Source organism: Ochotona princeps, chromosome 19 (genome assembly GCF_030435755.1).
Source record: "Ochotona princeps isolate mOchPri1 chromosome 19, mOchPri1.hap1, whole genome shotgun sequence".
Classification (NCBI taxonomy): Eukaryota; Metazoa; Chordata; class Mammalia; order Lagomorpha; family Ochotonidae; genus Ochotona; species Ochotona princeps.
Window position 1 is genome coordinate 22,151,508 of NC_080850.1, and position 7,653 is coordinate 22,159,160.

Below are 7,653 nucleotides of genomic sequence, written 5' to 3' on the forward strand. Positions count from 1 at the left end.
AAAATCGTAATATTCCAGAATTAAACGCTAGGAAAGAGGAAAAATATATACGTGTATATGTATGTATATAAACACACTAAAAAGTATATTCCTGGGCCCCACGCAGTAGCCTAGCGGCTGAAGTCCTCGCCTTTAAGTGCCAGGATCCTAGTGGGAGCCAGTTCTAATCCCAGCAGCCTCACTTCCCATCCAGCTCCCTGCTTATGGCCTGGGAAAGCAGCTGAGGACAGCCCAGAACCTGAGGACCCTGCACCCGCGTGGGAAATGCAGAAGAGGCTCCTGGCTTTAGACTGACGCAACTCTGGTCATTGTGGCCACTTGGGGAGTGAATCAATTGACGGAAGATCTTCCTCTCTTTCTCTCCTCTCTGTACATCTGACTTTACAATTAAAAAAAATTTTACAAAAATTATACTTCCTGGGGCTGCCAAGATGGGGTAGTAAGCTATGTATACTGGTTTGCTGACATACCGTGTGGATGCCGATTCAATTCTCAAGTGCTCCAATTCTGATCCAACTCCCTGCTAATGGCTTGGGAAGGCAGCAGAAGATGGCCCAGAAGCTTATTTGGGGAGTGAAGCAGCACACTTGGGGGAATGGGATTCCACTTCCCTATCTCTTCTGTAACTCTGCCTTCCAAGCAAGAAAATATATCTTTAAAATACTCAACATCAGGGACCCAGCACAAAGGCCTAGGGTTGTATCCTCGCCCTCCAACAGTAGGGATCCCGTGTGGGCACTGGTTCCTGTCCCGGCTGCTCCACTTCCCACTTACAGTCAAGATCTCCACGGCTTAGGAAAGCAGCAAGAATGACCTAAGTCCTTGGGAACCTGCAGCCACATGGGAGACCCAGAAGCTCCTGGTTCAGACAGGCTCAGGTTTTGACCATTGTGGCCATTTGGGCAGTGAAACAGTATATGGAAGATCTTTCTGTCTTCCTTCTATAAAATCTACCTTTCCAATAAAAATCAAAATCCTTTAAAAATTTAAAGCCTAGCAGTTAAAGTACTTGCCTTGCATGCGCGGGGATCCCATATGGGTACCAGTTCATGTCCCAGATGCTCGACTTCCCTTCCAGTTATCTGCTGGTGGCCTGGAAAAGCAGGAAAGGATGACCCACCCTGCACCCACGTGTGGGAGACCCAGAAGAAATTCCGGGCTCCTGCTTTTGGATCGGCTCAGCTCAGGCCACTGTGGCCACTTGGGAAGTGAACCAGCAGATGGAAGATCTTTCTGTCTTTCCTTCTCTCTATATATCTAGAGTACTAGATGACTTTTGCCTTGAAGGATATGTCAGCAAGAAAATGGAATGGGAAGGGCTGGTGCTGCGGCAAGCTCACCCTCCATCCGTGGCGCCAGCAACCCATATGGGTGTCAGTTTCTATCCTGGATGCTCCACTACTAATCCAGCTCCCTGCTTCTGGCCTGGGAAAACAGCTGAGGACAATCTGAAGCCTTGGGACCCTGCACCCACGTGGAAGACCCAGAGGACGCTTTGGGCTCCTGGCTTCAGATCGGCTCAGCTCTAGCTGTTGCAGTCACTTGGGCAGTGAATCATCGATGGAAGATCTTTCTGTCTCTCCTGCTCTCTGTATAAATGCCTTTCCAATAAAATATGTAATTCTTAAACAAAAAGTTGCACACAGAAAAATATAAATAACGTAAAACTGAGCATCTACACGGCCTGCCCATCAGAAGATGGAAAGGAAGCCTGCTGCCACTCGTCAGTGACCACAGCAAAGCACACCAAGACCAGGAACCAGCACACACCTGTCACTGCCCACACCCTGCCCACCCAGCACACGCGGCTCTTCTCACTGCTGAGAAGGTGAAACAACGTAGCCCATCTGGAGAAGTCACCCGACAGTTTCTGCACAAAGTAAGCAAACATCAAACATGATCAGGCACTCCACTATTAAGAGCAATGAGCATCCTTATAAGACTGCCTACAACGTTTGTTTGTAATAGGCAGAAAAAGCTGGAAACAGACCAAATTGCTACTAATATGTATATCTGCTAGCATATAACTGGGTGGGCTGGGGGCAAAAAGTAGGTACAGGGGGATTTAGACGACACATTCACTGATGCTTGTGGGTATGAGACTGGGCTGGATTTGGAATGGCTTAGGACACAGCTTAGGACAGCACATTCTACATCAGAGTCCCACCTGGACTCTAGCTTCCAGCTAACCCTAGAAGGAAGCATGTTCAACTACCCAGGTTCCTGTCATCCACCCAAGAGATCTGAAATTGAATTCCAGAGTCCTGGTTTCAGCCTAACCAAGATGTGAGCATATGGGTGTCAGGCACCGCACAATGGCTAAACCCTCACCTTGCAAGTGCGGGATCCCATATAGATGCCAATTTGTGTCCCAACTGCCCCACTTCCCATCCAGTTTCCTGTAGAAAGGATGAAAACTGGATATCATTTGTATGAGAACAACTGATTGGATATTATTTGAATGACAACATTAGATGGGATACACAAAAGAAAGATAGTTTGAAGGATGACAAATGATTAGATATCATTTGTATGAGAACAACCCATTGGATATTATCTGAATGAGAACACTTCATAGGCTATACAAAGAGTTTCAAACAAGGGTGTGAAAACAACTGATGGGTTACGGGAGGTTTATGGGAACTACGTAAGCTACTCAAAACATCCTCCCTTACCCTATGTAACCCTCAGTCTATAAAAGCCTGATGCCACTACTAAACTTTGGCTATCTCACCAACACGGACGTCCACGCGTGTTATTACAGGCTCTGTGCACCAAGCCTTTCCAATAAAAATAAATCCTTAAAAAATTAAATTATATTAACACCCTCTTCCTGTCTTTTAAATAAACTAAAAAATTTCATCTCAAGGAAGGAGAAAGGAGTCATAAACTTTATCTATGCAATGAAGAGGGTCCAACACAACAGCCAAGTGGCTATCCCCTGGCCTAGCATCCACCAGAGTTCTACATGGGTGCCAGTGCGTATCCTGACTGTCCCACTTCCCTGTCAGCTTCCAGCCTGTGACCTGGGAGCAGCAGAGGATGGCCTTTGGTGTCCTGCACCCACTCTGAGACTCGAACAAGCTCCTGGATCCTTGCTTTGGCTCAGCTGAGGCCACTGCTGCCATCTTGGGAGTAAACCAACAGATGGAAGACCTGTCTCTCCCTTTCTTTCTGTATATTCTTTCAAATAAAAATGAATAAGCCATAAAAAAAGAGGGGCCTGGTGCATTGGCCTAGTGGCTAAAGTACTCGCCTTGAACGTGCTGGGATCCCATATGGGTGACGATTCTAATCCTGGCAGCTCCACTTTCCATCCAGCTCCCTACTTGTGGCCTGGGAAAGCAGGCCCACAGTCTTGGGACCTTGCACCCACGTGGGAGACTCGGAAGAGTCTCCTGTCTTTGGATTGGCTCAGCTCCGGACATTGTGGCTACTAGGGGAGTGAATCATCAGATGGAAGATCCTCCTCTCTATAGATCTGACCTTGCAATAAAATAAATAAATCTTTAAAAAATAAGTAAGAGAAGCTAACACGTCCAGCATGATAGAGTAGCGGCTAAAGTCTTCACCTTAAATGCACCAGGATCCCATATGGGCAGCAGTTCTAATCCCTGCAGCCCCACTTTCCATCCAGCTCCCTGCTGCTTGTGACCTGTTAAAGTAGTCGAGGACGGTCCAAAGCCTTGGGACCCTGCACCCATGTAGGAGACCCAGAGGAGGTTCCTGGTGCCCAGCTTCAGATCAGCGCAGCTCCAGCCATTGCGGTCACCTGGGGAGTGAATCATCAGTTCGAAGATCTTCCTCTCTGTCTCTCCTGCATTCTGTATATTTGACTTTTCAGTAAAAATAAAATAAATCTTAAAAAAAAAAAAATAGATGGCAGTTATATCCTGTCAGTCATGATATTCTGCGGTATGTTAAGTGTTAAGTCACCTCTGCGGCAGTCTTACCCAAAATGTGAACAAACCCAAATGAGACCAACAGCACTGAGGTGGACAGCAGGGGTATTACTGGTCCACCTACTGCATCCCCAGGGTTGCCTGGGCTCTGCTGCCTACTCCCTGAAAACAGCAGTGATGGTCCAAGGCACTTGGTGCCCACTATCCCCAGGTCTCAGCACTGACCAATGCTGGGATCTGGGAATAAACCCCCAGATGGAAACGCTCTCTCAAATTCTTTAAACAATGTTTTAAATGATAAAGTCAAGAAAGACAAAGGAAACAAGCTGTGGTAGATCAGAAGATGGAGGACCAAAGGCCAACATAGGCACACACATCTTGGATACAACGCTGAAACAGAAAAACATTAGGGGAAAAATAGGGGGTGGAGGGGGAGCATAGCCATGGCTTAGCTAGTAAAGCAACCTTCAGCTGCACTGGCATCTCTTAGGGTTCCTGCGCACAGAAGACCTCGGTCTCTGATTTTCTCTTTCAAATAAATTTTCAAAATCCTTAAAAAAAAAAAAAAAAAAAAGGTCTGATGATCCCAGACACAGGTGTGTTCTAAGCAAGGGGTCTAGCCAGGAATCCAGACTGCTTTCTCTGAATCCTCTTTCACCCGTACTTTTTGCTGAATGCCAACATACCACAACCCCAAAGCCCAGCCTGATATATTTCACTGCTTTCGCTGCGTAAAGCACTTGTCACCTCCATGTGTGGGTAACCCCTGCCTTGCCACAGCACCTTAGCTGCAATGCAGACTTCCCGGCAGGCCACAAGGCTGACTTCTCAGACAGTTAACTGTCACAATGCGATCCCTAACTGCAAGTGAGATTATAGCTGCTGAGTCTAAATTTAACCCCAGGACTTGGAAGGACAATCCAGGTTCTTCCCAGCTGACAAATCTTCTTTTGATAACTTTCCCTCTTTACAAAACCAATAGTTTTGTCCAAGGCAGTCAAAAAGCACAATATAATTCATGAGCAGATAGTGTCTGTATGAATTCTGTATTAAAGTACACAGTTTTATTGTAAAAAAAATTACAAAAAAATGAATTTTAGTCATCAACAGGCCTTACACTGCAACTTGACACCATTACAAATCTATGAAAATGGAAAGTTAATTTGTGCCCCTTACTCTCTCTGTAAAGTACTGAAGTCTAAAAACCTCATCAGGTATATTAAATATGTCACAATCATTACCAAAATCTCCTAATGTCTCCCAGGAGGACTGTCACCAAGAACAAAAACTAAGTGAGATGTAAATTTCCTGCCTACTAGTCTACCTGTTGGAACAAAAACAGATTAAGTACTGCCCTGCAAGAGAAGCAGCCCATCACTTCACTGGAAAGTGGGGAGAGCCCAGTACTGACTGACATCACAAGTTACTTTAACTGACTTGTTCAGAAAGAAGGCACGAATCCTCAACTGGAGTGCGAATTTGTCCAACAATTACATAATTGTGACTCCTGACCACTTGCTGAAGTCAGGAGCAGTCCTTTCCTTTGTAAAAATATTCGAAGGCAAAGTAAATTTTCCTTTAGTTAGTAAGATCATCTCATTCTGATATGTTTTTACTTCAAAGAGTAATATTAGCTTAATATCTAAATATAGATCACTTTAATATTTCAACATGAGGCAATTTAAATTTTTGGCTCATATTAAGTCTCTAGTTAAAATGCAGGTAACTCGAGTTGCTACAAGAGGTGTTCCAAGGGAAACAATGTTATACCGTAAAGGACACATTCATTACTTACAGCAACACCAAAGGCAGGCGCTTGTACCCAAAATTACTTTTGACTATTGCTACCTTCTGTTAACACAAGGGAAAGTACCTGTTACAGAAAACACACAAATATTAAGGTTCCTCCGGATTTTTAATCCCCCTCCCAAGGGGGATTTTTTCCCTAAAATTAAGCTATCCGTGAGCTAAAATGAATGCTAAAGACCTGCCGGATGAAAAACATTTCACTAAGCCGAGGAGTTCCCAGCTTTTAAAAATCAAGAAACGTGTCCGCCTGGTCCTTGCCTACATCCAGGAGCCTTGCTGCAGACACTCGTCTACCTTGGATTCTCCCAGCCACGACCAAGGTTACAATGTAACTGGGTGCTATGCTTCCCACTCAAATTTCAAACCACAGGTGCTGGGAGCAATCTCCATCTCACACCTCTTAAACTAAATTTGTCAAGCATCTTTTTGCCCCCAAAACCTCCTTACACGCAAAAAAAACAAAACAAAAAAACTGACCATCAGAGCCTGACTCCCTTCCTGCTGGCGGGAATTCCCCATCACACCGCTAACAGCTTCACACACCCGACGAGGGACACCCTGGCCTTCATCCCACGTTTACTAAGGTTTCTATTTCCACCAAAAGCTGCAAAGGCGGCATTTCTACTGTCTATACGAGTACCTGCAGGCACGAAGCCCCAAACGCCCTTCCCTTTGTGGCAATCCCACTCCCAGCCCGAGCTCATGCGCACTCGGGCCCCCGCCGCGCACCGCGCATGGGGCCTCGCCAAGGCACAAGTGCTCCAAGGGGCAAAGGTGCCCAGGACGCGCACGGGCTAGTGGGGGACCGGGAGCCCGCGCAAGCCGGGGTTCTCCCTAACACCTGCCCCTTCCGTCCGTGGGCCTGCGCCGCCCTCCGCCACTCCGGGCGCTCACATACCTCCCCACAGTGAGGCGGGCACCCGGAGCTCAGCGGCCATGCGGACCGCACATTTCCAATGTCCCCGCCCGCGCCACCCAGCCGCGCCAATTCTGCTTGGCGAGCCGACTCTCGTGGCGCTTGGGTGCTGTTCCTACATGGAAGCTTCCTCCAGAATCCCGGGCGAGGCAGAGCCTCTGCTCCAAGCCATGCAAGACGGCGAGGGCGCGTGGCTGGGGCCGGCAGCGCGGGGACCCCCCCACCCCCACCCCAAGGCCCGGGAGATCACACTGGGCATTCGGGAGGCGGCAGTCGCAGCTCGCTCCTGCCTCGCGTGGCCGTTAGACGCGCACGCGGAGAACGCGGCCACGCGCTCCAGCCACGGGGCGGGGAAGCCGCGGAGCTGCGCCGCGCGCGCCGACGGCCGTTGGGTGGGGGTGGGGGTGGGGTGGGGGACGCGCCCCGTGCGGCCGTTTTGCGGGTTTCCCTTCTCGCTCCCCGCCGCCCCGGCTCGTCCCCGACCTCAAGCCACCCCGCCCCGCCCACACCCCGACGTACCGGCGCGGCTGAGGGGGCGGGAGAGGAACGAGCTTTGCTCCACCGCACGAAGGGAAGGAGAAAACGCTCACGCAACTGCGTCCGAACACACGCGTGCTCCGCCGCCGGTCTTTATAATCGCGACTCAGCCTAACTTGTTGTGGCCAGGCCAGGCGAGAGAACGACCAATCCCGACTGCGTCCTCTGGGCACTTCGGCCAGCAATTGGATACGGACTCTGGCTGAAGGCGTGGCTCTTGATTGGCTTTGACTCACACCTATGAGACCGTAACGATCCCGTTTCCCTAGTAACAGATTGGCACTCTGAGGGCCCAATGACTGAAAGGTAACGTGGAAAGGAGGGTGGGAAGTTCTTTGACCGATGCCCAAGGCAGCCAATATCTGTCCGGAACTGCTCTCATTGGCTAGGCCTCCTTCGCGTTTTCCATGCAGGAGCGGTTGCCCCACAAGGTGGGGCCCGTGTACTTTGGGGAAGTAAACCCCGAGCAGCTGGGAGGTGGGCAATTTG

The 7,653-nt window shown here is 48.9% G+C and overlaps 1 protein-coding gene across 1 annotated transcript in view; it reads right to left on the bottom strand.

Annotated features, from left to right (window-relative positions):
* The window catches only part of G3BP1 (G3BP stress granule assembly factor 1), a 28,536-nt gene extending 21,256 nt beyond the window's left edge, over positions 1-7,280 (bottom strand). Inside the window, exon 1 of the mRNA XM_004587514.3 lies at positions 7,147-7,280. The gene's annotated coding sequence lies outside the window, so the exon portion shown is untranslated. The remainder of the gene's footprint in view (positions 1-7,146) is intronic.
* Positions 7,281-7,653: the final 373 nt, after the last annotated feature.